The sequence below is a fragment of the Cupressus sempervirens genome, chromosome 2, assembly GCF_028749045.1.
Source record: "Cupressus sempervirens isolate cs-2001-9-10 chromosome 2, ASM2874904v1, whole genome shotgun sequence".
In the NCBI taxonomy this organism is placed as follows: Eukaryota; Viridiplantae; Streptophyta; class Pinopsida; order Cupressales; family Cupressaceae; genus Cupressus; species Cupressus sempervirens.
In genome coordinates this window covers 689,142,276-689,149,863 of record NC_143119.1, presented here as the reverse complement: position 1 = coordinate 689,149,863, position 7,588 = coordinate 689,142,276, and positions in this window count along the sequence as shown.

Below are 7,588 nucleotides of genomic sequence, written 5' to 3'. Positions count from 1 at the left end.
ACTTCCCTAAATTTTTTATCACTCTATCCCTATCTCGCTATCATTTTCTAATTAATCTCTTTTACTCTCCTTTCCTCTCCTAACTCTATTGTTCACTTATTTATCCTCTATGTCCAACTGATCTCTCTCTCTCCCTCCCTCCCAAAAATAAATCGATCATTTCTTCCCTCCTAAATGTCACCATATATTCCTCCCCCCCCTCCCTCTCATGCCCTAATTACTCTCTTTCTATCTATATATCATCTATTTACTTATTTCCCTCCAACCATTGCTTTCCTATAATTAGCATCTCTCTTTCTACCACTTAGATTTTATCTCTCCCTAACTATTCTCTTAATATTACATATCTTAATTATTCTCTCTCTCACTACATAATCTATCTCCTTCTCTCCCTCTCACCATCACTTCCCTAAAATTTTTATTTCTTTACATCATTATTTTTCTATCTCTCCCTAATGACTCATTTTCCATCTCTCTATAATCACTCTCTTTGACTTTCTCCCCTCCCTCTACTCACTATAGCACCCCCCTACTTATCCTCTATGTCTACCTCATTTCTCTCACCCTCTTCCACTTCTCTCACACACATCCCCTTATAATAATTTTCTCTACTACTCATACGTCCCCTCATAATTACTCTCTCTCTCTCTCTCAATCTCCCCCTATCACCATCTATTTATATTCATATCCTAATTATTCTCTTTGTGTTTCTTCATTATGTCTTTCCTCCTCTCCCTCTCTCCATCACTTCCTAAAATTATTATCTCTCTATCCATCTCTCTCTATATTTTTATTATTATTTCCTTTAACTTTTCCTTCCTCTTCTAACTATATCGTCCACTTATTTATCATTTGTGTCCTCTCTCTCTCTCTCTCTCTCTCTCTCTCTCTCTCTCGCGCGCGCGCGCGACCATCTATTTATATTACATATCTTAATTATTTTCTTTCTCTCTCTCTACATAATCTCTCGCCTTCTCTCTATCTCACAATCACTTTCCTAAAACTACTATCTCTCAGTACCACTCTTTTTCTATTTCTACCTAATCACTCTTTTTCTATCTTTCTATAATAACTCTGTTTAACATTCTCTCCTCCCTCTTCTCATTATATCATCCCCCTATTTATCCTCTACATCTACCTAATGTCTCTTACCCTCTTTTATTTATCTCTCATGCATGTCCCCTTATAATAATTTTCTCTATTACTCATATGTCCCCTCATAATTTCATATCCTAATTATTCTATTTCTCTTTCTTCATTATGTCTTTCCTTCTCTCCCTTTTACCATCACTTCCCTAAAATTATTATCTCTCTATCCTTTTCTAATTACTCTCTTCTATTCTCCCTTCCTCTTCTAACTGTATTATCCATTTATTTATCCCCCCTATGCCCTGACTCTCTCTCTCTCTCTCTCTCTCTCTCTCTCTCTCTCTCTCTCTCTCTCTCTCTCTCCATCCCATAATAAAACTTTAATGAACTCACCATCTATTGCCCCCCTCCTCTCTCATGCTCTAATTACTCTCTCTACCTCATCTCTTTACTTATTTACCTCCAACCATTTCTTTCCTATAATTAGCATCGCTCTTTCTACCCCTTTGATTTTATCTCTCCCTAATTATTCTCTTTTTCTCTCTCCTAAACTCCATTCACCATATCACCTCATGTTTATCCTCAATGTAAACCTTATGTCTCTCATCTTCTTCAACTTAACTCTTTCTTATATGTCCCAAGGTTATAATAATCAATAACTTCTCTCATATATCACCCCCACCTTTCTCTCTCTCCCCTCACTCCCCCCATGACCATCTATTTATATTACATATCTTTATTATTGTATTTCTCTCTCTACATAATCTGTCTCCTTCTCTACCTCTCACCATCACTTCCCTAAAAGCACTATCTCTTTGTATCACTCTTTTTCTATCTCTCCCTAATCAATTGTTTCCCATCTCTCGGTAATCACTCTCTTTGACTTTATCCCATCTGTCTTCTCACTATATCATCCTCCTACTTATCCTCTATGTCTACCTCATGTCTCTCACCCTCTTCCACTTCTCTCTCACACATGTCCCCTTATAATAATTTTCTCTCTTACTCATATGTCCCCTAATAATTACTCTATATCTCTCCCCCTATTAGCATCTATTTATATTCATATCCTAACTACCCTCTTTCTCTTTCTTCATTATGTCTTTCCTCCTCTCCCTCTCCACATCACTTCCCTAAAATTATTATCTCTCTATCCCCCTCTCTCTCTCTCAAATGACACTTTTACTTCTCCCTTTCCCTATCTTCTTAACCTCTCCCCCAAACTATCATTTCCTCCTAATTACCATCTCTCCCTAGATTCCTAATTACTCATATAATTAACTCAAGTCTCTTATCCTCACCCCCTTCTTTAATTCTCTCACATTTCTCTCTCTCCCCCCAACCCCTAATTCACTCCAATTATCCCTTCCCTACAGTTAGCATCTCTCTTTCTATCCCTAACTTTTTAGCTCTCCCTCATAGTCTATTTCATTCTCTCCTACACCCCCATTCACCAATCATCTCATGTTTATCCTGTATGTCAACCCCATGTCTCTTATCATTTTGGTCATTTTGAAAAAAAATGTTCTTGACCACATAATTAAAAAAAAATTAAAAACCTACAACCAGATGAAAAGACATCCAACGCAATTTATAAAACACAAAATAGTATTCACATTTCATTCCTTTTACGATGAAAACATTTACGAAGGCGAATGATTTGTATCGCTGTGGCTTCCACGTGACCGTTCTCGAAAGCTATTTTCAGAGCCGACTCTCCAAACTGTTTGCCAAAAAAAACCTGATGTAGAGAAATAATCTGGATTTTTTTTACAGAACATTAACATATGAAAGGCGGTTAGAAAAAATAGTTTTGGTGTCCACATTATCGCTACTATCTAAAACGGTTTGGTAACAAATATACAATAATATATATTTTAATTATAAATTACACAGAAAGAATATTGTTGCACGGATTCGAGAGGTCTCTTATGAGACCGAAGTAGCCTCTAGGCTAAAGCCTCTTGGCTAATCACAAATAATTTTATCTTGGATTGGTAAAATCAAAGCAAAATGCAGAAATAATTTGCATTGGCCACTCACACAAGTTTTTCTTCCCAAGAAATGTAGCTTTATAAGGTATATTGGTATGGTCTATTAACATATCATTATTATTTAAATAAATATGAATCATTATTGTATATATAAGAAAATTGTTCTATGCATGGTAAAATTTAACACTTAGTAGTGGTTATACATATGTTTTATAATTTGCATGATTTCTAATTGAAATTTATATTGTTTATTAACAACAGTAGATATGGGAGATGAAACTTCATGAGGATTTTGGCGATGGAGTCTCTGAGAAGCGTTGGCTGCCGGCTGGGCTAGGGTTTTTTCCCTAGCCTGTTCTTGGTGTTTGATCTTTACTATTTTTCTGTTCTGTTTGGATTGTTAGCTGCTGGACATAATTTGCGTCGGTGTTTTTGGAGATCTTCTGCAGTCAATTTTGGATTGGGGGTTTTATTGTTTGCATGGCAGGGCCTGGGATTTCTTCTCCGTTGGTGAGAACAGATGGTTCTTCTCCAACTATGCATGCAATGCGATCTGAATCGTTTTATTCAGGGGAGAGCTCCAAGCTGAAAAAAGTTAATGGTTGTCTTCCGCATAGCCATGATCGCCCTGTTCTGGTTATTCCTCCAACGACTGTAATGGAGGACATTGATTATTGTACCAAGCATGCTTTGATATGCAAATTTTTTGGAATCCGGATTTCCCTATCCGCTCTTGAGGCATGGATCCGCCACTCTTGGCAGGTGGAAGGCGATATGGAGATTATGTTGGTAGGGAATAATTATTTTTTTGTTGTATTCTCTTGCATGTCTGATCGTGATCGTGTTTTTGAAGGAGGCCCTTATTTCTACAACAATGTGGGGTTATTTGTCAAACCTTGGCATTCAGGTTTTAATTCTGCTGAGGATCTCCCTTCAACAGTGCCAGTTTGGGTTCTCTTGCCTCGTCTTCCCTTGGAATTTTGGCGTGAAGACATCCTTCGACAAATTGCTGCTTTGTTGGGGAAGCCAGCTGTGATCGCACATCAAACCCTCGATAAAAAGGTTATTTCTTTTGCTAGAATTTGTGTTGAAATTAATTTGAATAACCCATTACCAGATTCTTTAGAAATTTGTTTGGGGGATTCTTCTTGGGTGCAGCAGTTAGATTATGAATCCCTCCCTTTCCGTTGCCAGATTTCTCATGAGTATGGTCATTTACTGCGGCAGTGCCCCCCTAACTCGAGTTTCAAAGGAGTGGATCGGTCTACAGCTGGAAATGCTGGTGGTTTGGCAGATACTACAGGGAAAGAACAATCTCAAATGGTTAATACTACCAAGGGGATGAATCCACAAGATGCTACAGGTAAGGGTAAGGCTCCAATGCAGGATAAGGATGGATTTACCCCTGTTCGTCCTTGAGCTAAGGGACGTGGTCAAAAGAGGCCTTTGAAAGAAAGATTATCTGATTCAGGTTTTAACCATTTTGAGGTGCTGGATAGTATGGTTCTAGAGGAGGGTATTCCTCCTCCTATCTCTTCTGATCCAGCTTGCCCAGATGAGAGATCTGTTCCTAATGATGCTTGTGGGGCATCTCAAGTTGTAGTATATCAGAATTGTGAGGTTCCTGTAGCTCCTATGACAGCGGCTCTGGTGACTCCTGCAGTGTTGGAAGATGATGATGTTGTTTTGGCTGACTTGGTTAAGGATGTGCTACCATCAGGTAAGGGCAAGGGATCTCCTCTCCCCTTGGGGTTGCTGCCTCGACCCTTTAAGCAGGCTTCTTCTTCTCCCCCTCTAAGGAGTGGGCACAAAACAGACCAAGAGAAGATTAAACTCACAGGAGATATATTGATTGAGTCTGGTTTAGTGAAACCTTTGGATTCTCATTTTTCCAAATCTACCCAATGATGATTATTCTCTCATAGAATGTAAGGGGGTTGAATAGCATCCCTAGACAAAAGGCTATTCATAACTTGGTGGTTGATCATAGTCCTGATGTTTTTTTGTATCCAAGAGACTAAGCTCTCTATGGAGTCTATGGTCCAACATGCCTCTAGTATTTGGTCTCGTGGCCAATGCCAGTTTGTTGGGGCAACAGGCAGTCCTGGTAGTTTAGCTATATTTTGGGATCCTCAAAAAATTTCTCCTCTTGGTTGGATGTCTTCTCACTCAGCTCTCTCTATGGTAGCTTCTGCTCTAGACTCAGGAGAGGTAATCATGGTTACTAATGTGTATGCATCTGTTGATCTTGTGGGAAAGGAGCAACTTTGGGAACATATTCAATATGTTAAAAATTGTCATCCTTATCATCCTTGGGTGTTAGCAGGGGACTTCAATTCAGTTTTAAGTCTGGAAGAGAAGCATGGTGGTTTGGCTAGATTGGGGCCTTCTTCTGCTCTTCTTCGGCAACACATATCTCTTTTGCATCTCTCTGATGTTAAGCCTTCTAATGGCCTCTATACCTGGAATAATCACAGGACTGGTGTTGCTGCTATCTCAGAACACCTGGATAGATTTATTGTTTCTTGCTTCTGGCTTAGTGGCACCCTTACTATCTCTTCAGAAATCCTTGATTGGAGGGGTTCAGATCATTGGCCAATCAAATTTTTTGCTATAGGGGCTTATGTTCCGAAGCATCCTTCTTTTAAGTTCTAGTTGATGTGGCTTCGGGACTCCTCTCTTCATGATTGTATTTTCTGTTGGTGGAAAGATGGTGCTCCTGCATATGGTACTGCAATGTTCTCATTTTCTAAAAGGCTTCAATATGTTAAAAGGCAGCTCAAGATATGGAATAGGGATTTCTTTGGGAACCTTCACTTTATGAAAAGGCTTTCTCAAGAAGATCTTGATGTCATCACAAGAGAGATTAGAGATCGAGGTTTCTCAGAGGCTCTTGGCAAGGCTGAATCCCTTGCTTCTAGAGCTCTAGAAGAATGGGAACTTCAAGAGGAAATTTTTTGGAAGCAAAAGGCTAGAGTTGATTGGCTCCAGGAAGGTGATCGTAACACTGCCTTTTTTTTATAAAACAGTACAATCTTACCGAAATCAGAGCATTATGTCTTCTTTGGTTAATTCTCAAGGTATCCAACTGAATTCCTTGCCAGCTTTGTTCCAGGAGGCTATTTGGTACTTCTCTACCCTCTTCTCTGAGGACTCTCCTCCTGCTGATAATGAAGAAAATATTATTTTGTCCTGTATTCCTTCCCTTATCACTCAAGAAATGAATGATTATCTCATGCGTCCTACTTCTTTGGCAGAGCAGGAGGAGGTGGTCTTTGGCATGCCTAAGGGGAAGGCTCCTGGTCTTGATGGCTTTCCAGTTGAATTCTATCAAAAATTTTGGGACATCATTAATCATGATTTGTTGGAGGTGGTTAAAGAATCCTATGCTAGCAAGCAGATGCTTCGAGCTTTGAACTCTGCATTCTTGACTCTTATTGCTAAGAGAGAGGGTGCTAATGAATTGGAGTTTTTTAGACCAATTGCCTTATGTAATGTGGTCTACAAAGTTATTACTAAGCTGATTGCTGAGAGACTGAAAATGTGGCTTCCCATTATTATCTCAAAAGAACAAGGTGGTTTTGTTGCTGGAAGACAAATTTTGGATGGGGTGGTTATTGCTACTAAGGCTATTCACTCTATGGCTACTTCAAGGGAGAGAGCCATGTTTGTTAAGGTGGATATGGCTAAGGCCTACGATAGAGTTAAATGGAGCTTCCTAAGGAGTATTCTTCTTTCTTTTGGATTTAGCTCTGATTGGGTGAGTTGGATTATGAGTTGCGTTACTTCTGCCTCTTTTTCTATTCTTATTAATGGTCAACCTTCACAACTATTTGGTGCTTCTAGAGGCCTCAGCCAGGGTGACCCTCTCTCCCCATATCTATTCATCATCATGGCTGAAGGCTTGGGCAGATTCATTAAGCATCAGGTGTCCTAGAATTCTATTCAAGGCTGGCGGTGGGGTAATGGCTTACCTTCTCTTTCCCATCTTCAATTTGTTGATGATTCTGCTCTTGCCGGTCTTGCTAGGATCAAGGAAGCTAAAGCCTTTCGACATGCTTTGGACGTTTATTTGGCAGCTTCAGGCCAGAAAGTTAATGAGCACAAATCTTTCATTTACTTTTTTAACACTCCTGATTCTATTCAGCACAGGATTGTTGGTATCCTACTGTTTCAGATAGGTTCACTTCCTTTGACTTATCTTGGCATTCCTATTGCTATTTCTAGGCAGCCACGTCTCTTTTGGCAAAATTTGATTATCAAGCTTCAGGATAAGGTAAATCATTGGACTCATAGATGGCTTTCTACTACTGCCAGGGTTACTCTTCTTCAAGCTGTTATCCAAGCTCTTTCTACTTATAGAAGCATGGTTCATGCTGCACCTATTTACTTTCTCAAGGAGTTTGATGCTCTTTCTCGAAAATTCCTTTGGAGTGGTAATTTGCGTAGTACTAAATGGAGCTTGGTTAATTGGGCAACTGTTTGTAGGCCTAAAAAGGAGGGTG